The following is a 27,201-nucleotide window of genomic DNA, read 5'->3' as shown; positions in this document are numbered from 1 at the left end:
ATAAAAATGCTATTTGAAGACATGATGGAAATATCCTAAAATCTTCTGATATAGCAAGGAAGAAAAGATTTGAGAACAGTAATAAGTATATTTTTTAAAAAGTCTCTGTTTGGGATACTGTAGCTGCCTGCCTACAGTATTTTAACATTTATTTTATTCCAACATTTAAATGTGAACTTTTATTTGCAGAAGGTATATGAGTTGGGTTTTTTAACTGCCTTAATATCTCTGATGTGAAGAGTGCAAAATAGTATTTTGATGCTCATTAAAAAGTGGATTTTTACTTCAGAAATGACAGAACCATTACTCTGTATCATGTAAATCCTTCTTAGCATAAGGATTATTGACCTGATAGTCCATAACGGTGCCTTTGGAACCATTACTACTTTGTTGTGCCAATCCAGCTGCTGTACATGTGCTCTAAGTTGGTGGGGGAGGCACTGAAGGTGTCAAATTTTCTCCTGAGATTTAGGGAACTGACCTAGTGACTCTTACTATCACCTGAAGAAACACTGTTAAGAAGAAATTGGGATCTCCGATCCTCACATGAAATGATATTTTGGAAAAGTTCTAAAGCATTTTTTTTTTTTTAATGTAATGCCTCGTGAAGCAGAGTTCAAATACATTTATTTAAAGGAAAAGCTATCTCATTTTAACCAAAGTTCCGTGGAGGAAAGATTTCACATATGAAGCCAAACCTGAAAAATGAGCTAGCAAATATTACCTGAATCTATTAAGCAAATCAATAAAGTCCTCATCTTCAAAACACTTACACACCTGCTTTACTGTATTGAAGTGAGCCATCGACCTCACCTCAGTGGAATCACTCGTGTAAAAATGCTTTTGTAAGTGTTCACCTACCCAAGAAGGCAAACCCTGTTTCCATTATAAAGTAACTTTTACTGTTATCACCTTTTTTGAACCAGAAATCTGTCATTTAGAAAGGCAAAAGTTGCTAGTATTATTAGAAGTCTTCCACGAACATAAATGAGAGCAATTCTCCTCCAAAGAGATTTTATGTAAGTACTAAAAAAAGTTAACAGGGAGACAATCTTTTTTATCACTAATTAAACAGTATCTTTAGTCTGAAGTGATTAAAGGTAATTAAAATTCAGAAGTACTGATTCTGCTTATGCAGTTTTTAATAATCCACAACTATGCGCACATAAACTACAGGAAGTGACCCAGTCCCAGTTATATATGTATACTTCCAAAATTAATCAGTTAAGTAACAGATAGATTTTGGTCTAGATGCTCCATATAGATATGGATGTAGTAGAATATAAACTTTACTCGGCATGTTATTTGCTATGTTTTATTTTGGAGCGACAGAGCCAGGCCTTCGGGAGGATTGTCTGTGACTGACTTTTGAGATACTTGCTTATCACCAATATCAGATATTTTGGGATTACTGGCTTGAAAATCTACAAGCATGCAAAAAACTGAATTAGAATTATTCAAATCAACTGTGTAATGCCATAAAGTTTTTCAAATCCATCTGCACAACTCACACTGTTGTCCCCTGGCACTGTGCACAGAGATATGTGCAGAGGCCTCATATTGGATTGTAAGGTCCAAAAAGTCTATTGAAAAGTGGTTTCTCAAAATCTGGTGTGTTACACAGTTTATCAGGGAGATCAGATGAACAACATTAATCATTAGAAATGAAGTTTTCTTTGCCTTTCTTCTTACCAAAGAAATGACAGACGAGAAAAAAAATGAAGCTGTAAAAACTACTGAAACTTAGTATGACTCAACCTGTCCGATTACAGTAGCAGTATTATTTTTGTAGCACTGCTGCCTGTGCATTACCCCTGTGAAATCACTCTCCACTTTTAGTAGGATAAAGGACAGCTGAACTTATTCATTAATGTGGTGAATGCTGAAATATCAAATACATTTTACTCTCATTCACATAGGTATGTAAAAAGCATGATGACTGTGTGATAGGGATATACTCATTTTTAAAAGCTGTGGTCGTGCACCTGAACATGAAATATCCTCAAATCTTACCTGTTAAAATTAACTGAAAACTTAATATTAATTAACAAAGTTCAAAGCAAAACTCGGTTGTAATGCTGTAGCTTACTAAATTGCTGCTGATCTAGCAATTAGGTGTGAATTATAGGACTTAGATGAGAAAGCAAGCTTGTTTTCTGATGCCTGCATGGATCGTATTTTCTGAGGTAACATAAGGAAAATATGTTGCTGAGATGCACACACCTTAAAAATATGGAAAATAAAATTAAATACAAAATTTTACTAAAGTTTGTTTACTTCTTCATTAAATTTCCAAAGTTGGAAATGAAAAAGAAGACTTAACTGTTACTTAATATATACTGAGTTTCAGTGAACTGGGATACTATATAGAGGGACATAGTCTTTTGCATATGTACACTTTTTACATAAATATGCACATGCAGATTTGTATATATGCATACACACACACCCCCCTTTGCAAGGAATCATCAAATGCATATGATAAAATATCACATTTTATCTTAGTTTCTATAAGCTCTGATGATAATTCTATTGTCCATGCAGTAAAAAGGATGTCCCTGGGTAAGCGACATATCAAAGTGAACTGACTTCTGTGACCTATGAAGAGTTTTAATTAAGTGAACAGGTTATCCTGACACATCTAAATACACATATATTGACAAGTGTTTTCCCAAATAAAATAACTCTTCCAAAATAAAACAACAAAAAAAGCCAACAAAAAAAGAGCTGTAATGCAGGCTGATATCTAAAACTCACTTCTTTAACTGTCTGTATTTGAGAAAGCGTTCTTAAAACATACGGTTTTCAGTGGTTTGGAGGGGGGGAAGTAGCATTACTTAATTCACATAGGCATCTTGCAATAATATCATGTCATTTTGAACGTAACATCCCCTGAGCCTCCAAAGTGCAAAGCAGACAGAAACATTTTAGCAATGCAAACAAGACTTTCTGGCAACTTCCTGTTGCCATTTTTCAGCAAAATAAAGGGTCCTGAGATACTAAACTGAAACACTGCTAGAAAAGATTTTATCATTGGTTACACAGGCAGGCACCTGCTATTCTAAGATATCAGCTGAATATTTTGCTGCTGTGCAAAGAAAATAGGTAATGACTGTGTAAGTCTTTAACACCAATCTTCAACTCTTTAATTTCAGCTCATGCAAAAGACAACACTGAGAGAGACATCATGGAAAAATCTGTTTTAAAAAACACCCCAAAATTATAGTAACAACTTCATTTATATCGGCATAGTTCTAAAAACTGTACCAGGTATTTAGGGGTGTAAGTAGCTGGCTAGTGGATTGAAATGTGTATTCATACATATAACACATTTTCAGCGGATTTTTACAGAGAAGTAAAAAGAAACTTTCTGTCTGTAAAGTTCATCAGACATCGATGTACATCTGAGGCAGTGCTTATTGTGTGGCAGTTCTTACAAAGGTTATTTATTTCATTACACTACAATTGCAATATCCAGTTCACAAAACATACTGTTTCACGTTACTTTCGGAATTCCAGAAACTTTTGTAAGCTGGCGAATCAGACAGAGAGAAAAGGAAACAAACAAACCAGAAACAAACCCAACCTTGATTCCAGAGACGTTTTTCTCCCCTTCCTGAAGTGACAGGGGGGAAAAAAATCCCTTCGTTATGACCTACTTGTCTAGAAACGGACTTTCAACCCCATGGTTAGGCTAAGATTTGCTCTACTTTCTCCCTAGGGCATAATTGTCAGACTGACTTACCGTGTGCCTTTTAGCCTTTGTTCTGCCTCTCACGCTGACATCAGGGAAGCAGTGATGTAGAATAAAGCAGGGGTGGGCTAGGTTAGTCCACTGTTTGTGTCGTTGTGTGGTGTGCAGGGACACTCTGTGATACTCTAGTGAGCTGCTAAGCTTTTTTTGTAGGCTTTGTGTCATTTACTTAACGACCAATCTCATTAGCTGCCAGGGTACAATGGGCTGATGCATTTTCTATGTACATACTCTACACAGTGACCCTCAAGGTTGCCGAAGGTCTATTTAATCAGTCAAAATGCTGAATATATTTGCAGTAAATCACTAAAAAAAATACAGGACCACAGAGGTATCTCATGAGGGTTTACTCTTTCCTAGGAGTTATTTGCAGGTAATAAAGTGATAGGAGATGTAAGCAAAAGCAAGGGCAAAGAAGGGAGAAGGGCACTCACTGGGTTTGCACTGGTCACCTTTAATTTAGGGAACCTTGGGGGCCCTGCATATCACTGTGTCTCCGCTTGTTAATTTCTCCATGCAGTTCATGCTTCAGTGTAATCATGTTATCACAATTAAACCCCTTTAAATAAGAAGAGCAGCACTAACAAAATACACAGCCTTTCACACATCGGGGAGGGGATGTGTGTGTGTGTGGGGGGGGATATTTATTTATTAACTTCCTTTACTACAGGCAACCTCAGGGCTGGTGTCTTTGCATTTCTAACCTCTCATCAGTTACAAGGTAAAACCCTTTTAACTCTTATGAAAAATGAAATGCTGAAAAGCCCTATGAATCACGACAGCTGTCCATAAGTAACAGGGAGAGTTCTATTGTCCAACTTGTCCCTGGATAAAATGAATACTTTACAGCAGAGGCTGTTCAGCTTGGCTAAAGAGTATGGGGAGAAGGGGAGGAGGTCACTGGAGATTTCGCACACTAATTTAATCTGGGAAAAGGACAGGCACTGCATCTCACTTGAACAGACTGGCGGCAATCTGGGCTCCCACAGAACTATCTCCTTTTGCCTGTGCTCTATTTATTCCTTATCTCTGTTTACCAACCGCTAGGTCCCTTTCATTCACACCACGAGGCCGTTCTCCTACTATCAGTCAGCAGCTGACACTGTGGAAGAGCCTCAAAGGCAAAAAAAAAGGGATCAAAACTAAACCAAAGCTGTATAAACAATGCAACAGTAGAAGTAAATGCATAAATCCTAATTCTTAACCCAACCCACAGGGTGCGAACAGAACCTTTATAGTAAATCCAACAAACCCACCACAGTGAGCTATGGGCTACAGAGGAAATGGGAAAAGCCAAATATCATTCATGAAATCACCATCTCAAGCAGAAACATTGAAAATAGGCATTGGCAGATATTTAACTGGTTTCAGAATAACAGGTTCATCAGTCCTGTCTATCCCTCAGCAAGTAATGAGGCACACGTTTACCTGTGTGCCTGGCATAAGGTGAACAAGAGCTCTTGCCACTTGACCATCTCACGGTTCAAACGGCTCAGATAACTTTGCACTCGCTGTTTGTGATTTAGATTAAAAGAAGTAGAGGCAACCACTTTTTTAAAAAATCTGTGTCTAGAGATTGTGACAATTTGGATAACTTTATATCTAGAACTTAAATGTCAAGTAATTATTGAAGCATTTGTCCCATTCATTTTGCCTTTAAAACTCTGGATATTTCAATATTGCCCTTTCTCAGTCTTTAACTTATATTTTTCCCTCTTACTCTAAGTTTTTAGCACTTATGAAAAGAAAATGGGTGAAGACAGGAAAGAAAAGATGCTTGTGACTCTAATAGAAGAGTAAATGAAAGTAATACACCCTTCACATTTGACATTCTGGTTTTGGATTATTATGGTGACTTAACTGTGAATAAGTTAATTTTGTAATTTTAATGGTACCTTATTTTGTGTTCTTAAACTGACTTAATAGGAAAGAACTTGCAAATACTCATAGAAAGAAAGCAATATTGTTTCAGTGAAACATTCCAGCTTTTTAAACCTACATAATCTGTAACTCCCAAAGTAGGGATGTTCCTCCCGGCAGAGGAGTTATGATTTCAGAATTGTTCTCAACTTCTTGACACATAAAAATACCAGTTAACTGCATATAGTCAATATACTGTCAACTGCCTGATCAAGATCATTATAAAAATAACAAAGAAAATGTTCCTTCCTCATTATCAAAGATGATCAACTGGACCTAATTTCAGTTTTGATTTCCACCTATGTGCATTATGAGCAATGAAGTCTTTACTACTTGGATCCTTTTTTCCAAATGAATTAATGAATTAAATTTATCCTTTCACCAGCTGCTAGGCAGCAGATGGAACCATTTCTGAAGCCTTGTTGAATTCAATCCATAAAACTCATTTCCTAGGATTAGCAGTCCAAAGTTTCTTTTAATGTTTATATACCGCTTGGGATTTTGAATTTCATGATGTTAAACTTTCAATTTAACTATTTTTTTCATTTCATATCAAACAAATATGATCGTTTGGATTTCTATAGCTTTGTAACCACACATTTCAGGTCACATAAGGACAAGAATTCATTTCAAAAGCAATCAAGTAATGCAAGATTGGGATCTGGGGTTTTTTTGTTTGTTTGTTTTGTTTACATTGCGGCACTACCATAGAAACCATTTGTATTGTACTCAGAGATTGACTTAGACTGGAAAAGTTTTATTCTCTGTAACTTTGACAAAAACCTTCGCATAAAAATTTAGTTTTAATAAGCAATTTTTCAAAGTTATTGTGATCTGAGGGTGTATTTGCTATTCACAGAAACATGACATGATCCTGAAATAAGTTTTTCATACACTTTTTTTTATAGTTAACTTCGAGATAAGATTTATCTAGTGTTGAGGAAAAAAATAACCAGTAGCAAATGGTGGCAGTTTTGTGAACACTTCAGTAAACAATTTTTTCTGTACAGTAACAGGAAATATTGATCAGCTGCAGTACCCTGGACAGCTCCTTTTCTTTCATTTTCGGTTTTCTTACCTCTGCTACACACCTTTGAAACAATAACCAGAGATCAGGAGACTTTAACTGTAATTTCATTCACAGAGGTCCCTATTTATCGATCTTTGAATGAACTAAATTAGAATTTAACCAAAGTTTCAACTCACTAGAAACCTACAAAAGAAAAAGCAAAATAAAAATACACCCTCTCTTGCTCAGCTTTCAAAGACATATTATATTAAAAGTCTCAGGAATAAAACCTCATGATGTCAAAGTCTTCCTGCTATTCAACAAAGTAAATAAAACTAAAAAAAAAGTGATTCGTTGTTGTGTATAACAGTGATTTCCGCTAATTTGGCACAAGAAATCTATATTAATCTAATAATGCAGTAAGCCAAGAAGGCCACATAATAATAATTACCATTGAGTAATTGAATATTTAGAAGGAGGAGGAAAAAAAGGAAGACTGGTAATCTTAGCCTGCAGGCATGAAAGTACTATAATACGCAGATGATATTTACAAGTCAAAATAAAATGCTCCAAACTGGGAAGTTAAGAAGCAAAGCCTATATTTAGAAATTCCCCATTCCGAATCTGGATTATCTGTTAGCTACCTTATAGCAGAAATATATTATTGTCTCAGAGAAAGCTTTCATCACAAATGCTGTAATTTTCCCCAAGAATTACAAAACCATTGCACAGCCAAACCAAAGAAGACACATCTATGCAATTAACTTAACTAATTTAATTGACAAAAGAGATAATAAATGGTCATTTTGAATCTTAAAAAGATCCTTAACTGACAAAGTTCACCCCATACAGTTTAAGGATAAAATCTGGGATTTGTGCTTCTGTAATCAATTAAATGAAAAATTCACAGCACCTTGCAGAAGATTGTCTTCCTATTTACATATGAAGGAAGACAAACATCTGAACTAAGTGCTTTGTTAAAGACAAAAGAAAGTCAGAGAGAGAGAGAGAGAGCTACTGCTGATCAGAGTGTTAAACAGACTTTTCTTAGCATCAAATCCTATTTCATAAAAATCATCCTCCTGCAAAATGTTGTCCCAGAAGGTCCATTTCATTCTTCAACCTTGCCTGATATTACTGTCATTTAACTTTCTAAAGATTTTCCTGACACAGACATTCATTCTAAAGTACAGTATTCGCTTTTTTAATCAGAAGCTCTCAATTCACTCTCTGAATCCCAAATAATTTAAAGGACTGAAATGTCACGCTTTGAAAGACCCTTTTTCACTTAGAGTAGTGCTATTAAATATATTGATCAACAATCTTCATTTTAAAAACATTATGCATGATTTTAAAGCAGTCTAAAACATCATGAGAAAGCTCTTTGGTGTGTAATACATAACTGCAAGTGAACCTGCATCTATCGAACAGTTCCTACAAATACACTGGTCCCACTCTCTCCCTCTCCCGTCTCGTTTTTTTCCTCTCTCTTTTTTTCAATGGTAGTATTTAAGTTCAGTAACTTTTCAAAATGAGAGGAAAAGTGTCCTTGTGATCATTTCCTCAAATCAAATAGCTAGAGCTGCAAATTTGCACAATTCTAAAATGTATATGAACAAAGGCTTTACTGAGGCAGTATAAATGCAATTACACCATGACATTTTATTCAGAAAGCTTTCTCAAAGCAGTTACAAGTAGCTATTTTTTAAATGAGGCCCAAAATAGCATTTAAGATAATGACCAAGCATACATTGTGGAAGAAACAGCATTAGTGTCATTTAAACAAAAAGAAAAGTTTGCAGAGAGCATTTTAAACATGAATTAAATACCCTCAAACTTATTAATACAAATCTCTTAAGCTTTCAACATTGCTATATGGACAGGATTTTTTGCTTTTTGCAAAATAAGAGCACAAACAATAGAAAAGACAGAAAGTTACTAATAGTACAAGTTGCTTAAACATCAATGGGTTCAGAATAGTGTGAAAAAGTTGTTAAACTTACTTTATTTTTGTTTCCAAAACTTATATGTTTCTCCTCCCTTGTGTGCTGAAGTGTGCACTAAAGCTGTGTCTTTGAAAGGTAGTTCCCATGATATGACATCCAGTGCCTTTGACTGCCTAGAGATAAGCACCTGCGTTTGTGTCCCCTCTTTACGTCACACCTCCCTATTCAAACCTTCTCAATATGATTCACATTTGCACATCAACAGCCTCATGCGCATACACAGATTTTTTTCGGCTCTGGGCCCAAAACTTTCACTTTAATTTTCATCACATGATTGCTGTGGCATATGTCCTTCCAAACCTCCCATATATCAGTCATCATGCAAATGAGATGGAATATCACTCCTCTGCAGCAGATGGCCAGGGATGATAACAATGGCTCAACAGAGGAGATTCAATGTCCCTGACTTTATCGCCACGGCAACAACAACCTAAAATATATGTAATGGAAGTGGTGCTTATTAATTTTGCAGGCTCGAGTGTTCTGATTTTGTGAGTGAATGGGCTGAGTTAAAAAGGGGGCTGTGTCCTCCTGCCTCTAGAAGACTATCTATAAAAGCCAGGGACCTGGAAATTATTTTCAGTGACTAAGAAGGCAACAGCCTAGCAATTATTTGAGTAATTAGGTGTAATTCCTCCCTGTAGGCCTTGTACCCTCCTGTGCTTGTTTCACAGAAGCTCGCGAATTAGACAGGCACAGATACTGAAAAGAAAAGTGCCTCAAGATATAGCAGGAGAGCTTGCAGGAACTAAGCTTCAGTGATATGACACTTGGCCTCCACCAGGCTTGGTAAACACAAGCCCCAAGCCATAAGTAAATAGAGGCCCCACTCCACAAACACAGACCAATTAAAATTACAAAGGCAGCCACACTTCTGGGTGGGGCTGGGGGAAGCTTTATTCTGCCATGGTCTCACTGTGAGTTGCACACATAATGGTCTCTTAGTTCAGAGCACCAAGTACTGTATTTCCATTGCTATCTGTCACTATCAAACCCAAGCAGAAGGCTCTCTTCAGGCTGTGAATTTCTCCCTGGGGATTTATCATGTGCCTTTAAGGAAATGTTTCAAAGTGAATTTTCTGTGTGTCGTCTTCTAAATGCAAACCAGAGAGAAGAAATAAATGCAGCAATTTGCTATTTATCTTCAACAGATTAACAGGAAGGAGTGGGGATCACCATTTTACCTCTGAGCAAACAAAATATCCAAAGCCTCTCTTCACCCTGTTCATGCCACAACTTTCACGTCCTTTAATATTTTGAGCATGTGAGTAACCATTTGATTCCTCAGAAATAAAGTTCAGCTATGAACTGTATGTTTAACTAAGAAACTGTACGTACAGGAACTGTAAGTCTTTTGTTCTTTTCCCCAGGGGAGACCTTAGAAAAATGGAGAATCCTTTGTCTCCCTCTGCAGTAGAGGGGAGGATATTTAAGAAAAACTGACAAAACACTCTGGGAAGCAGTGGCTCCATCATGTGATAGAGATTTAGCGTAGAACTGGACCAAGGAAGCTTGCTACCTCTCATACAAGAGTATTCCTCAAAACTGATGAGATTGCTGAAAGTAATTTTCAATCTTCTCCTTGGAGCCCACACACTTTGAACGCAAGTGGTGTGTAAATTTGAGGCCAGAGAGGAGACATCAAGTGGCATTACACCCCCCCCCCGGAGGAAAATCAGGATGGTGAGACAACACTTGAAGCAAGTGATAGGAAACTCCAGAGGCAGTGCAGGGCCCGTGGATCCTCCTCCTGTTTTGGCAGGGCTCAACACCACCTCGGCATTGCTCGTGTTCTGTATTAGTGTTTCCAGTTGTCAATTTTTACAAAAGTAAAGCTTCTGTCTAAAAAAAAAAATGCAGGCACATTTCTGTTGTGCACCAATATTGTAAACTTCCAGAACTATTATTTATTTTTCATGTGCCTGTACAGTGCCCAGCACTCTCACCTTCTGACCTAGTAACAGATGCTACCAGAATACAAATGTTCAGTACGGAATGATCTTTCCTTTTCCACTATGAAAAAAATCTTCTGAATGTGAAAATAACGTATGGGTGTTTTAACCAAGTAAAAACTATGGGTGTTTTAACCAAGTAAAAACCAGAAGTGTTTCTTTTCTGTCTTTAGTATTGCCAACTACTTTTTACCTACCAACAGAAGTAGTTGAAATACAAACAAGTGTAAAGTAAAGCTTATTGTTCATCTTTACCTCATACTGTGGTGTGGCATTTGCAATTACATTTTCCAAATATAATGTTACTGATGAGTTTTATTTTCCTGTTTCAGAAAAGCTCAGCTGAATTGAAAACCTGGACTTTTATTTTTGTGGTTTTTAGTGTGTGCGCATGTGTGTGCAATAGGATTCTAGAACTGTATATGTCCATGTTCTTTCCTTCTGTACATTTCATTCTGCACTCTGCCAGTCTGGGAATAACTCATGAATGTGGCTGTTACGGTGAGCTGAAGAGATAAATGTGGTCCAAGCCTATGCAAAGCTCTGAAGCTCCTTGTAGTGGATCTGTAGTTGGACAGAAAGCCAATACACAGAGTACTATAGGAATGATGTTTTCCTGACAGCTTGTGTTATTTATGGGACTGGCCACTGTCTTCTGAACCAGATGGAGCTTTTTTCCCAGTGGTTTTTTTTGTTTGGTTTTTTTTTTTTTTTTTTTTTGAGATCTGCTGTGCATGGCCCTAATTGATCATGGAGTGAGACTGGCATTTAGGTCACTGTCTTTATATTTTTCACTGTTAAGTATAGTCCTGGGTTGTGACCTGTCTCATTTATCTTAAAGGTACAGCTCCTTTAACAAACCTAGTTGGATCCTTTCACATCATGGGAAGAACATGGGATGAGGGAATGAGTAAAATTTGTAGATACAGATTATCTTTTCCTGTCTGATTCTTATCTATATGGTTGTAGTGCCATGCACATTAAAAACTGCTTGCTGAAAAAAGGGGTTGGAAGGTATTTCTTACATTCCACTAAGACACATAAGCAAGAAAAAAAAACCCACCTTTGTCATTAAATCAGTCCTAAGTTCAGATTTAACACAACTTTGCTTTTTGCATGGTTTACATTCCAGTAAGAAATGAAAAACTGGCAAAGTTTGGATTGTTTGTGTTGAGAATTCATTTAAAAAACCAAAAATATGTAGTTAGGATGTAAGTGCTTCAAAGTTAGCAAAACTAAGTTGCAACAGTCATCCTATTTTAGCCCTCTATGTAATAAGACGTTCAAAGCTTACAAGAATAACAAGAAAACTATAAAGAAAGGGTTAAATTATCCCTCAAACTGTTACTTAGGAAAAAATGAAATCTAATAGTAGAGTGATGACTTGTTGCAGAAACACAAATGAAATAAACGTACACTGCAATATGCAGTAGCTACCATTCAGACTCAGAGTGGTAAGAATTTGTGCGGGTCTAATATGAATGCTCAGGTACAAGACTTTATAGTCTTCTCTTGATAAATAAAATACTCTTCAAAGAGCAAGATCAAAATTGTTAATTGATGGTTGTAATACACCAGATAGACAACAGCAAAGACTGACAGAGAAAGCTTGCTTGTAGACTGTATAGCAGTTATTCAGCTGCTATTCAAGTTCAGGGGAAACTTCAAAAACAGCACAGAATTTAAATTAGCACTATGAATATTGTATTAAATAGTACTAAAATTTTCAGTGTTTTCACCTGAATTTATCTTATATTCACAGTTAGGAAGAACAGAGTGCTACAGTAGGAAAAGAAAGTTTTCACTCCTCTGCAGAAATAAACATACTCTCTGTATTCCTACATCTTGCCAAATGGTGTTCCAGATCTATTTAAAAAAGACAACACTTGTTTATGATACAGCCTCCTGAACAAAATAGAGAAGTACAAGAGACCTCACGAGAGGAGAAATAAAGAGTGAAAATATTTATAAAGAAACTTCAACATAACAGATATATTTCTACTTCTAAGAACAGCTATTAGCTCAGCAGAATCATCACTGAACATTCTGGAAATGGAGAGATATCAAAGAAATCAAAAAGATTACATGAGACGTATTGGATAACAAGCAATATGGGAGATGAAGCTTGATTCTTCATGAGGAGATAAGGGAATGAAATATTCTCTGCTGGTGCCAGTAAATTCATTGCACGCGTTGGCATCATCAAGCACCAAGTGCAGAGTCATTATAGACAATAGCATTGCCAAAGTTGCCAAACCCATGTAGCACCTGGTTGAATAAAAACAATAAATCAGCCTGGAGTGAGTTATGTTAGCAGGCTTGTGCTGAGGAAAACTGCCAGATATATACATAGGAGAAAAACTACAAGTCATTAAGCATTCAACTTTGAAGTGACATTTCAAAAATGTACTAACCATGTTTGTACAACATATTACTTCAAAAGTGTCAATTTAGAGAAATAAAAAAGATGAAGAAGAAAAGATACCTGACCTAATATTAACAAGGGAATGATTATCCAAATAAAATTACATATTGGCTCATGGGAATGTTAAGGTTTTCAGCATGTTCTCTATGAAATACTCTATTCACTGAAATAATAGAAAGATTTCATCTTCTCTCTAGCCACCTTCTTTCTTAAATGTTTACTTAACAGTATCCTAAAGAAAGCCAGCAAATTTTGGAGTACTCCTTTCCTGCCAATAGATCCTACCACAGAAATCTGGAAACAGACATTTCAGGTGAGTTTTCTCAAAGCCTCTTAGTGTAGGCAGGCACCCAATTCTCTCAGGCTTTCTATAAAAATACTCAAGGGACTGTGGACAACTCTCCATTTAAAGGATGTAAAAAAGTCATCCTTAATCGGTTTTGTTGTTGGTATTGTACCTCACTGAAGGGGAGATTAGAATATTGCTGTTTTGAGTTACAGTTTTATGAAATTCAGGCTGATCTAAAACTGGGAAATGAAAATATTTTTCTCTTCACAGTCTTATTTACTTTAAAATATAGCCTTAATAAGTAACTGAAAGCAGTTGTTTAATAAGCACTGAAAATTAGGTGTAGGTGATGTCAAATATGGATTAAGCCTTTCAAGAAAATTCCATAATAAGGCTAAATATTAAGAGTAACAAATTTTCTCAGCTCTTGCTGCTAATTAAAAAAAGCCCTCAAACACATCTTTCTCCTAATCATTGTATTATTAAATGCATAAATAAAAAAACAATAATCATATTGCTGTTGTGGTAAGAAACTTTCTATCATGGATACTACCAGATTTTCATTTGCAATTTAGATAGCTGATCAGCTGGAAAAATTCTTTTGAGTCACATTATCAGATCATGTCATAATTTAGTAGTTTTCAAGTTATTATACATTTTGACTCAAGAAGCAAAATGACTGTTTAGGTCAACCTTACTTCAGAGGACTTTTCTAAATTATTTATCTGATTGCTGCCTGGTTTATGTATTGGTGTCTGCATGTGTCATTCCTACCTTTCACACACTATCACAAATGTTCTTAGAAGTAGGGGTGACCTCTAACACCTCCAGTGTTAGCCTCTGAAAACTTCATCATGAGTTTTTGTAACATCAGATTAAATCTTGTTTGGCAAAATCATTCTTTCCAACAGAGCTAATGAGCCCTGGAAATCTTAACACAAAGTTCACTTATCTCACTGTCCCTGTAGTTCTGAGAAGTACAAAACTCAACAAAGTTGTATAAATCTCCTAAGCTGTGACAGCTGTGTCTTTCCCTCGGTTCCTGTCATATCTTTCCTTACAGCCTTTTCACTGAAGCCCACTTATGGCTCTCTGAGTAGGAGCATTCCAGGTTCTCTTTGGGAAATATCCCTTCTCTGATTTGGACCTGTCTGCAGGCAAGCTTCTGCCTTTGTTTCTGTTGCTCACATACTACCATTTTCCAGATTAGACAAGTCAACAGGTAAATAGTCATCCGCTGAACACCTGCCTTTCAGCCTAAATTCTTGTCCTCAGATCTCCCTAGGCTTCCAGCTGTGGTTCTTCAGAGTTTTTTTATTCTGATAGCCATGTCTTGGGAAAGTACCTACGCAAGCTCTTCTGCTGCTCTCTCAGCAACATATACAAAATTCCAACTGCTATTGCCAGTAACGTCTTACCTTATCCCTGACAACTGCTTCCTTCAGGGAAATCCTGCTCATCATTTTCTGTTCTTCTCTCAGCTTATGTGCAGCACACACTTATTATCCAAAGAAAAGCTCAATGACATTGTAGAAACAGTGATCTTAGTGTTCCTGTGTTTTAAAAATTCTGAATGGCAAAGCAAAATTCACATGGGTCTGAGCATTAATTATCATGATGAAAACAACCAGTTAAAAAAAAGAATTTTTTAAAATATCTTGTGTGGATATAAAAAGAGAAAATATTGGCAACTTTTTCCTTCTTTTACTCTCAAGTATTTTGGCATAAGATTAACACTTTTCCTTCTGGTCCTAAATTTTTAGGATTTATTTTATAGATATATCCTACTGAAAACAGTCTGATTTGTTCAGGAGAACCATTTTCCTAATACAGATTTTTCTATTATATTTTTAAAACCTTGTCAGATTTCATTGTTTGTTAAAATCTCTAAATTTAGAGTGTATTTTTTTTTTAATATTATTGCAATAGTCTTGCTAAACTTTGAATAACTTTACTACAGTATGTTCAAAGAGTCAAGTTATACCATAAGACAGACAGTGATCTCACATGGACATCTTAAGCATTCCATGAAAAGAACCTGGAGTCGGATTCATATGTGTGTGCAATATTGGGTGTATATGATCACAATTGGACCTACATTTACACTCTGATACATCTTGTCAGCTTTTAAAAATACTGTACTAATACACTAAATAATTACAATGCTTGGTATTGTAACACAGTATACAACAAAATTTGGGCTGTCCAAACTCCTATAAATAGGTATATGCAAAATAATCTCTGGTTTCAAGTATCTATATATAAATGTGTATTTTATATAAATGCATAAACACACATATGTAACTTTTTATACATAATCCAGTTAAGCCTTCAGGGAAGAAAAACCTTGTTCTTTCTAACACTGAAGAGATCATTTGAACAGAATGGAAATAGCATTATAAACCTTTTCTAAACAGTTGACATAAAAGTAAGGGAGAGCCATAAGAATTTTTTTTTTTTCTTTTTCTTTTCCTCAGTAAATCAATGAGATCTGCAAGAAAGCCAGGTCTATAATCATAACGAATTTAAAATGCTTATATCCAGAATGGGATAACAACTATCTGAAAAAAAGAGGGAAGTATGTTTCCATGGACTGTGCTTGCTTTCTTTTCTTACACAGTTTGTTGAACAGCCTATGTGGCCAGAGGCTATTCTGGACCTAATCCTAGGAAATGAGCCAAGCATGATAAATAAGGCTGAACAGTGGGAGTGGCTAGTGTTCACCACAGTGTCATTAGGCAGTCTCTAGACTGCAGTCAGTAGCCCTCAGTAACTAAGTATGTTTTCTTCTGGCCTTTCTAAAAGCAGTCTTTTTGTTTACCACTCAGTCATTCCCTCTGTGCTGGAAATTTCAGCAAAGAATATGTGGAGAGCTCCAGAAACTAAACACTTGCTCAAAAATTCCAAGTAGATCAAGATGTGCTTTATACTTCACTTTGAGATATATACCACACTACCAGACCTGAATTGCTTTTGAAAATGCTGATCAGATTGCCCAGTCCTACGTCTCTAGAAGTCACCAGCAAAATATTCTTAATGTCATCACCAAGAGAAAAATTAGGCCCATCCCTCCTCATAGACAAAAAAAAGCAATAGGACTGTTTTGCTAATTTGTACATAATTTCAGCTAATAAGGGCAGATATGGTAGCAACAGAAAAAGCAAAAATTTTGGATCAGGGTAATTTTTTCTTAGTGACTTAAACTTTTCAACTGTTAAGCAAGTTTTTCTCAATTTCACACAAAAAAATAAAATTAAAACCTAATCCTCCCACCTCACCAAATAAACAAAAAATCCTCATTTATTCTTCTTTTCTTTTGGAGAAAATATGGCAATTTGTATTCCAATTTTTCAAGCCAAAGTTACAGGGGGCTGAAATAGGGCTTTATAATGGAAGTTGATTGCAACCCTAACGATAGAGGGGCTACTGCCTTTCCATAATAAAGAGCTGCGCATTTCCAAGGAGAGGAGGAGAATACTGCTCTGCATGACTTCTTGTAATTTTTCTTCTTTAAATTAAGGTTGTGTCTTGGGAACTTTCTTAGTTCTTTTGAGCATGAAGTTTGATATTTCACTTCATGTGGTTCTAATTTTGATCAAGCATACTGACATTTTGCAGTTTATACATTTTAGAAATAGGGGAAAAATAGGAAGCTTTGCACTTTGTCAGAGCTGTGATCCTAATTTAGTTTGTTTTTTTTTTTTTCTTTTTTGTATGAATCATATGAAAAGGTCATGCAGGCTAAAGTAGCAATTCAAACATATTTGGATTTAGTTTGCTTGCTTTGTATTGTCTTCTTGCTTAATGGTAGAATAATTTTTGGCTGTATAAATTTCAGTCTGGAATGAGTGCTGGCTGTTTTTCCTTTTTCTGGGCATAAAATGGGGGAGACCAGAGAGACAGTGTCAGGAATGTAAACCATGATCATAATAACCAGTGCCCAGGTATGAGATTATTAGCCTTGGTTTCTATTGCACAAAGGCTTAACTAGCATTAAATGTTTTTCAGTTGGCTGGATGCTTCACCACCATTAAAGGTTGCGGAAAAACTAAACCAACAGCAAGTAAAAGAATGAGATTATGTAAAAGAACAAGATTATGTAAGCATAAATTTAGATTTAAAAGTCAGATTGTTTTTTTCCAATGTCTTTGAGACAGTGCAAAAGAGATGAAATCTGATAAAATGGACATCCATGGAGCAAAGATTTAAGTGCCTATAAATCCAGACATATGCTTTGGTCTCCAAAATTTTGATGTAGATTCAACTCCATTCTTATCTATTACTCCATTGCTACTATTATCTGCTAAAGTCCATCATGTTAGTATTTGTGTTATGTCTATGATTAGTGAACCTAACACTTTTAAATGCTTTCATTATTCTGACAGGTCAGAGCATCCTTCCAAATTTAAGAGCCTTGCATTAAGGCATTAAATTTAAGAGCCTACCATACTTACAATTACACCTACTGAGTATAAAGGCTCTCACCTTTTTAGGGATACTAGGCTAAAAACTTCACTTGTACAAAAGAGAGGTTTTTTTCTCATAGACTGAAAACTCTTTGGAGTAGAACTGTAATATACCAATGAGTATTGCTAAAAGACTCATGCATTTTAATTCCTTTCTGCAGTACTAAAGTCTTAAATGACTATGGAGGAAATTAGTTTAAAAATTTAATTCACAGACACACACACCCCTATTAATTGAAATTATGGAATAAAGAACAGTACCTGAAGACAAAATTTACTCTAAAAAGATTTTAGCGTCTAAAAGCTCTGAAAGATAGTCTACACTGCATTTTGACACTTGATCGAATAGTGCCTCCTAACATTACTGCCTAAACATGTAACACATGTATTTTGTTACTGTGTATTCAGAGTAATGTCTTTCATGCTAAACTTATCCTTTCCAAATATTACTGAAAAAAGTAATATTATTGTTCAAAAATATTGCTCAGAAAACAGGAGTACAGAATTTCACACTTCAAAAGGGTGCTCTTACATTACTAGCAAAGAAAACTAGAATCATCTCTTTTTGCATATCGAGGAAGAATATTTTCTTTTTATTTTAGTCATTCAAAGTGAAAAAAAAAATCTATCAGTTCTTGAACAAGCAGTAAAACTCATTTTTCTCTTCAAATCTATATGTGAATACACATGTGAAAAACCATTTATGAGTCACAAAACATCACAACACACATGGACTGCATTGTACCCTTTTTTTTTATAAATCAGTTCTATATGCAGAATGTTGCAACACTTTTTATAATTTATCTAAAACATAATTTTATGTAGCAAATGTAAAAGAAATGTCTGATTGTACATATTCCACATCGAATTCCCATTTCCATACAAAACCAACATGACCCAAATTACGAGGGTAAAAAATTAAGCCCCTTAAATAAAAAATAAATGTCATTCTCCCTTTTCAAACAAAATAGGTGACTGAGGAAATGTACATCCAGATGATATTATTTAAATGTGAAACTCGTGTATCTTCCAGGTTGTCAAAAAGGAGTAGCAAATGTAGTATAAGTTTCACCCTAGTTGGAAATCCACATCTTCTTAGTTCAACCTTGCATTAAGAAAATAAGTACATATGCAATTCTTTGAATCAAGATTTATTGCTCATTTATTCAAATGATAGTAAGAATTAGAGATTTAAATCACTATGATTGGCATCTACCTACAGTCATCAAGGTTCTGCAATACTTGCCTAAAATATTATGATTTAAGCTCTTAAACCTCTAACTCCACAGAGTCCACTGATACTAAATTAAAATTAAGTAAGGCCAGAAAAAACTGCCAGACTTTGAATGGATCAACTGATATTTTTAATTCTGCTTAGTAGGTACCATTGACAGAAAAGCAAAGTAACATCACAAACACACCAGGAATGGAGTAAAAATGGAGCATTTGATCAATTGTTTTCCTAATTAACTTACTAAAGATATGACTAATTTTATAATGTTTTAAAGCATCCATATGCATTAATTTGCATGCTGCTGTATTTAGAAAGTCAGTTAAGGACAGAAATTCTGGTGGTGTAAACACTGTCAAACACAGAACAAGAACCAAAGAGCCTGTCACTTCCAGTATAATGTCTTATTCACAAAAAGTCATCTTCAAATAAATCCATGACCAGAGTTAAATCCATTAAAGCCAGAAAATGCACATCTAGGCCTTTACTGTCTTACTCACTTCCTTAATTACTTAGTTCTGTTGAAATTATTCTGTACTTTCTCTTGGAGGCTTAAACTTTCCGTAAAGAAACTGTACATCCAGGAATTTAAAACACACCTACCTCATTCATACAATCCACTAGACCTTCTGTCACTAAGAAAAGGCCTGTCACTGGGACTTCAACACATTTCACTCTGGCTGACAGCACTCCTATGAAAAAAGTGCAGTTCACTGTCAAGTAGTGACCAGGAACAGCACACCACTAACTCTTAATGACTAGTTTGAGTGTTATAACGAGTCTGAAATGATGTTCCCAAAGAATAATAAAGACAAAGTAGTCACTTTCTATTAAAAAGAACAAAACAATTAAGGGTTTAGGGGACAGTACCAACATCTTAACAGTTTTTTCAAAAATCAGCTGATAGCCAGTGCTTGTTAAAAAGAACAGGTTTAATGTGTTAGCTGTGAGACTAATGATTTAGCAGTAATTCACTTTTAAGTTCCCACATGGAACATTGCAAAGGGCTAGCTGACCTTATACACTATTCAAATAAAAATGCTGAGACCCAGTGCAGAAACATTGCATAACAAGCTCAGAATTTATTTAGTTTCATTAACTTTAGACCTTAAACGTAATATGACATTGTTTGTGTTTTAAAAGTATATAAGCATCTGTTAGCAGAAGCCCTTTATTTCACATAACAAGAGAATTCTGTTTATAATGTGTCACCAGCTGCTCAGTCAAAATGGGTTCTATTAGAACTAATTTAATTTTACATAAGTTGATCTATTTGCATTCTGAGTCTTCAGTTAAACAACTAGGTACTGTTTTGTAGACTGATCCTGCTTCAAGCCTCAGTGTATGGACAATGCTTAATCAGTGTGTACATCAGGAAATAAACATAATCAGCAAGTGCACTAATTAAGCCAGGAAAATTTTGCAACATGCATACACTGTATGGATTAACAAGGCAATTCATTAGAAATCTTAATTATGGATTATTATATTTTCCGTACATTTTATTTTATGATGCTTCAGATGAGTTTTCTCTAAATACAGAAGCCATCTACACTTCTCAAAGTAGACAGTGAGATCCTTTTAACTCAGGCCCATCTGTGTAGCCTCTAGTCTGGAAGCCTCTGTGGAAAACATGCTTTGTTATCTCCAGCCAGATAACCTGATATGCTCTCTTAAACAAGTGTTTGCTAATCAAATGTTAATATGCAGATGATTGAAAAATAAATACAAAATAAAACATATAGATAAAAATGTCATTTGGTGATTTGGAGCCTCTCCTCATCCTTAAAACCAGTTTTCATCATGTTTATTTCTGAAAAGTCAACAAACAAACACCTAGGGCTTGAGACACAGCATTCGGATTTTAATGAAAAAAGCTTCCATTGAACTCAGCATGCTTCAAGCTTTTTGTATAAACTGGCTGCAAAACTCCAGTCTGAAGTAGAGATGTCAATAAAATCTGAACGTGCATGGTGGCAAATATATGGGCTCTTCTTCTCTGGCAAATGACCCTGCTTAGTTGACTCCCTGTCTAATAAAAGATCGCATCCTACCATACAGCTGCACGTAAACTTCTTGCTGAAGGGGTTCTGCATGTGGAATAAAGGCAGCTGGTCTTATTGGAAGTACAGGGAATCAACCAAGCAGTTTGTATCAGCATAAATGGACTTTATACAAAGCACTTTATCTGTCAGACAGTATTATCATATAACTGACTTTGTCTGAAGTTCTTCTGTACCAACAGAGGAGGACTCAGAAGGTTAGCATAGCTTTCTTCTGTGTAGCCAAGAAACAGGTTATTTCAGAGCTGCACATTAGTAAGCTCATTGTATTACTTCTAAGCCTTGCACGTACAGCTTTCATTTTGCAGAGAAGACTACCGTGATTTTAAATAATGGTGAAGTGGTTCTTGCAGCACCTTCTGAAGAGGGAGACTGGCACTGTTTCCAACAGTAAAAGGACATGTAACTATGCTTAGGAAATAAGAAATATTTAACAGGATAGAAAGCTTATGTAAATCTGCTCATCTGTCAGGCGCTCCACGTCCAGATAGTCTAAAAACATCGCCTAGAGCACCTGTACATTTCGCTCATTATTCCAATGTGTGAATGGGAGAAAAAGAAGAGTTGAAAGTCCCCTAGCACATTCTTTTTTAACCTTTGGTTAGCACACCTGGGAAGGAGGTTTCTACATAGGCAGAAAAACACGGATCATCTCTTCTCTAACATGATATAAGGCATCCTTGTTGCCCTTTTAGGAACTCATTCTTTGCTCCATTTCCATCCTTACCTCAAAATCTCTTGTGGGAGGTGCATGTGTATTTTCAGCTCAATAGATACAATCTGCATAAACCATCAGCAGATTCACTGTTGAGAAATATTCTAGCTATCACAAGAATGGGTGAAATGATGTTATGAATCTTTGCTGTTACCATAGCCAAGCTTATTTCTTAGAAATTAGATGTGGCTGAAGTCCAATGTTTAGGTCCAATGGAAATGATGAAGTCTGAATAGTAGCAAATGGGCACACTTACATGTTTTCCTTTTACCACGGTACAGGACAAATTCTGTTCTTGTTTATATCATGATTTGGATGTAAAATATTAGTTTGAACTGCCAGAGTTGCCTTTCCCCTTGGTATCTGTCATATTAAGTGGAATAAGTCTGTTGAAACTTGAACACTACGTTAAGATGGGTAAAATCTATGGGCTTTAAGTGTAAATTTAAAAAATATTGTCAAATAAGAGTTACACTCTGGTCTGTTGCTAGCAGAAATGCCAAGCAGTGCCCATATTAGGATGGTCCCTTGGCATCTGCATGAGTCATAAACGTGTCTTTTGGCCACTGCTTCATTTATTGCTCATTATGTTTGTTGTGGACTGGTAAAGGCAGATATAAATAGAAAAATGCTTACGTAACATGACGGACAGATTTTGTTTAAACATTTTCAATAGCCTAGCCAAAACCTGACAAAGTAGCTATTATTGGCATCTGAAAATTCCCATCCCATAAAGGATTATTCATGTATATTTAGGCCATGATTACCATATTATTTGTGGCAACAGGCATGACAAAAAAAAAAAAAAAAAAGAAGAAGAAGAGAAAACCAGCGGCTAATATATTCAGTGAAAGCACTTAGTAGATATATGAAATATTCATGTAGGGGACACAGGGCTTAACAGCACAATAAAAATGCATTCCCAAAACAGAGGCCAGATCACTTAAATGAGATGGAAAAGGATATGTGACAGCACCAAACCCTTGTCCAGAGTTCTGGCCTAAAGGCAATGAAATAAGTGAATTGACGATCTGGGTAAAGCTTTTGTTGTTAAGAGTAATAATTCACGTATTCTTTGTATGAACATGACAAGAGAAAATTACTTTTGCATCCAGTTCTTCCTTCTGTCCTAAATCGGCCTGTGATACAGCTCAAGTTTCTTAAAAGGACATTGGTCATCATCATAGTCCAACAGTATAGAAAAGAAAAGATTAAAGTTCTGAAACTTCCTTAATCCTGCAGTAATACTTCTTTTCACATCACAGATTGTACTTATTGCTTTCTTGAGACCACCAAATTATGATATTGCCTGGCTTTTAATTTGAGTTAAAAAATAAACTAAGATTTTTTTTATAAAGTTCACTTGAAGTATACATTAATTTACATTAGTTTATCAGTTACAAAGTATATTTGCCTTTGAGCAATGACTTTGTCACATCATCAAGTCATGGAAAATTCAATCTGTCATAGGCTGAAGGGCCAAACTATAATAACTTCATTACAGCATCACAAAGGGAGATACAGGAAATTATATTGACGGTAAATTATTTCTCTCAAATCTCAACAGTTTAGAGGACTTTTCTAATAATATCAATTTAGAAGACTACAATCCTATGTCATTGCTGATTTCACAAAGTGTAGAGGTCATACTGAGCAAGTGTGAACAAAACTGTTATTCCATTTGACTGTATGCTATAAAATAAGAGATTATCACAGACTTGTTTCAGGGATCCCTTTTCTACTGATATTATCTTAGGTCTGAATTATCAGCAATGGTGATAAACAGCAGTTACTTGCATCTAAACAGTACGAATTGACAGATTCTCAAATTTTACAAAACTCTTCAGAAATAATTGTTAACATAAGCCTTCATAGGGCCCAAAGACTTTGTTCAGAACTGTGGTATTGCTAACTGGGTTTATATATAACCACATATATATATAACTGCTGTACAATCGATATTATCCTGAACTACACAGCTAGAGGATTGTACTCTCCTAGTAAAATGATACAGCCAGGTAGAAATGGCTATCAATGCAGTTGTGAATGGAAAGATTGTGGAATTGTTTTAAATCAGGCACACCTAGTTTAAGCCTGTGCCTGAACTTAAATCAAATAGTTAATCAGTGAATTTTTCAAACCCACCAGCTGAAATATCTCACTCACTAAAACCTCCTGCAACCACCCATATTTGCACATATAAATAAATATTTTGGGCATGCAAGATACAGGATTTCCAGATGCCAAGTGCCGACATTTGAAATGTGGCTCTAAGTGTCATATACTACCCTTGATTGATGCACACAGATCAAAATGACTTCAGTGAGAGTTCTACACACAGATTGAGGGTAAGATATGGCTGTAATAAAATGAACATTAATCTATGAACAGTGTTGTTCTCCACCATAGGGCAATGATAGATTCACCGTAAACCTTTTCCATCTGTCAAGTGCACCGCAGCGTTCTTGTGCCTATACTAATATTCTTTCCTATTTATAGCAGTGGTTTTTGAACACCATGTCAGACTGAAAACAAAGTATACCAAATAAAAAGAGAGGTGGAAAAATTCAGGAGACTGGCTTTAAAAAAAAAAAAAAAAAAGACTTTAACTTGCAAATGAATCTGCCTTTAGGCTGAACAATGAATTCCAACTAATAACGTTAACATCACCAAAATACAAATATTGAGAGTCTATTTATTGAAATGTTTGTCTACAGTTCTTCATATAGGAGAAAAAAGAACATATGCTAAACCCCTGACAGAATCATGGTTCAGAGGAAATGGTCAACCTCCATACCAACAGTGGAGAAGTGAGGACTGCAGTACTTCTCCTCCAGCCCATTAGGTTTATTCCTTGGCCTGAGTTTATCTTAGTGTGAAATTGAAGATGAAACGTGGTGTGAACATACAAAAGATTTTATTTTTACAGAAAACATCTCAAAGCAGTTTCATGACATAGGTAAATGCATTGAAGCAAATAATGAAAAACAATACTCTAATACTCATTGCTTCATTTGCTGATAGTAACTGAATTTAACTTCATAATATTATTTGATCATTTAAAGAGCTGGTTGAATAATGAAAATAATTACTCATGAGTATTTTAATATCAATTGATGGAAAAATGTGAATAGGTCACATAATTAAACATTATTTGACTATCTATACAACTAATTGAATAATGGAAACATTTATTCACCAATAATGCATTCATCTATCTACAGAAGAAAAGAAACAAACAATTTGTAAATCAGACCTACATTAAAAGGATCTGATGAATATCTGTAATATTGTCCAAAATTTTTGTTATTGTTACAAAGAATATGAAAGCTTACTGAAATAATAATATCATTTACAATGACAGAACCTCAAAAGGGAAATAATTTGGCAAGAACACACTCATATCATTAATCCACTGTATATTTAACTTGATGAATGGGATGACATTTCAAAGCAAAGAAGGAGGAATAATCTCATATTTTAGGTAGAGGACCAGGAACTAGATGACCTGGTTACTACTTGTAGTCCTATCATAAATTATTTTCACAGGGTTTTCACCTCCCTACCTGGAAATTACTTGTTTCTGAACTAATTACTTTCACCTTAGGAAAAGCTATGAGCTTTATTCACAGCCCAGTTAATAACTGAGTACCCTTAACTACCCTTGAGTTAGGGGGACTGTAGTAACACAGGTATAATTAGCTGAGGCTCAGAAGAATAGAATGCTTGAAAGAAACAATATTCTTACAAGGTATCTCACTTCAGCTCCTCAAGGGTCCCTGTGAGGGGAGTTTTCACCAGTGAGTGAAATCAATGATTAAGTGTGAATAACTTTAGCAATTGTTGATGTTACGTGACACTTCGCAAAAATAATCAGCCTGTAACACATGAAACCAAAGTGGCTGGAAGCACAAACGTAAAGCCGTGAAAAACATCCTCAGCTGGTGTTTTATGCAGTCCTTGAGTTCACTTAGTGCAGGAACTGAGGTGATGAAACAGCAGGGAATAAAGAAACTCAGTTTATTGAAAATACCAAGTGCTCAATGTCCTTACCTGTGAGCAATCGCCCATCTTTGGAAGATGCAGCATGCTTTCACTATGAACATCATCTGTAGGGGCTTGGAAAGCAGTGAACTACTTTACTCTGGATGAACAGCATTCAGCTCTTCTCTGTGCACTTAGTCTCTAATTATTATTAGCCAGCTTGTGAATAAGAAAGGCTTTCCAGGGCACGGTACTTAGTGAATTTTATAGAGGATTCCTGCCTGATTCTCTTCTGCAATCTCAGTTCTATTGTCTATGTTCTCTGCTCCTGAGCAGAAAGTAGACTTAAAAGGTGCAAGGTATTTGCTGTTACTCAGCAGAAAGAGGATACTGGAACCACAGCAAGAAACCAGAATTAAGAAAAGGACAGTGTTGTTGTAAATTAATAAAAATAACAGAAATTGTTTCTCAGGCCTTCACAAAGAGTCCAATTTTATTCTCTTAACGTCAGATGACTGTTTATTTTAATCTGAAGAGGACACTAAAACTATGTAAACAAGTTTAAGACTGTAAGTACAGCTCTTTTCCAAACCTAAGCAAAGGCTAACACAACCAAAACCACAAATGCTAATTTCTGAGTACTCAGAATTCAGTTGCAACTGTGTTATTTTGTATTAAGGCACAATACCAAATGTCAACAAGAAAAATCAGCTTGAAGTTAATATTTTAACCTTTTTTGTTCTGACAGAAATGGAATTTCCCCACACACCTTTCTCTTTCAAATAGAAGTCATGCAAAACTGGCCACTTCAGTGAAGCATTTTGACTTTGACAGAACTGCACACTCTCTGAGCAGCAATACTGGTCAGCCCTTAGCTATAAAGCTGCATATAAATGAATGACTTGAACTAGCTTGCAAAGCCAAAAACTGAATTTTAATATAGCCCTGTACTTTTTTCTGTACCTTCCTCTTCAGAGTACAATATAATAAAGTACAGGTGATGAATATTTATTCAACCCTGATTATACTTGAGCTGCATTAGTGTACTTTAGATTAAAGCTCTGTTGTTTCTACTGCCGATTCTCCTGCATGGTAATTTTTTACGTTTTAGATCTTTTGATTTACACATAAAACTATACTTATTATAATGTCTGCTTTATTAACCCTCTTTTTTGTTCTACATTCTATTCATAGTGGTATTGTATTCATACAGTGGGTTATTATATTTACAAACTTGCCTTATTTACTGTAAATGTAGAAATTACTATTATTAACTATGCATTCAGTACAAAACTTAGCTATTCAGACTGAAAGTAGGCTCTTATTCTGCTTAAAATATTCCACTACCAAGAACCTGGACATATTCATTTTTATAGAGAGATGAAGC

General features: G+C 35.5%; 1 protein-coding gene across 6 annotated transcripts in view; it reads right to left on the bottom strand.

Annotated features, from left to right (window-relative positions):
- ST18 (ST18 C2H2C-type zinc finger transcription factor) overlaps window positions 1-27,201 on the bottom strand; it is a 173,187-nt gene that overhangs the window by 95,678 nt on the left and 50,308 nt on the right. For 2 of the 6 annotated variants that reach the window (XM_041123167.1, XM_030012333.1), the window contains exon 1: window positions 8,687-8,840. The exons of 3 other annotated variants lie outside the window; for them this stretch is intronic. The gene's annotated coding sequence lies outside the window, so the exon portion shown is untranslated. Of the gene's footprint in view, window positions 1-3,745; window positions 3,857-8,686; window positions 8,841-27,201 lie in introns of those variants that run through there. One more of the 6 variants, XM_041123168.1, reaches the window with a different exon arrangement.

This window comes from Aquila chrysaetos, chromosome 4, assembly GCF_900496995.4.
Source record: "Aquila chrysaetos chrysaetos chromosome 4, bAquChr1.4, whole genome shotgun sequence".
In the NCBI taxonomy this organism is placed as follows: Eukaryota; Metazoa; Chordata; class Aves; order Accipitriformes; family Accipitridae; genus Aquila; species Aquila chrysaetos.
The sequence above is the reverse complement of the archived record's forward strand: the minus strand, read 5'-3'. Positions and strand labels throughout refer to the sequence as shown.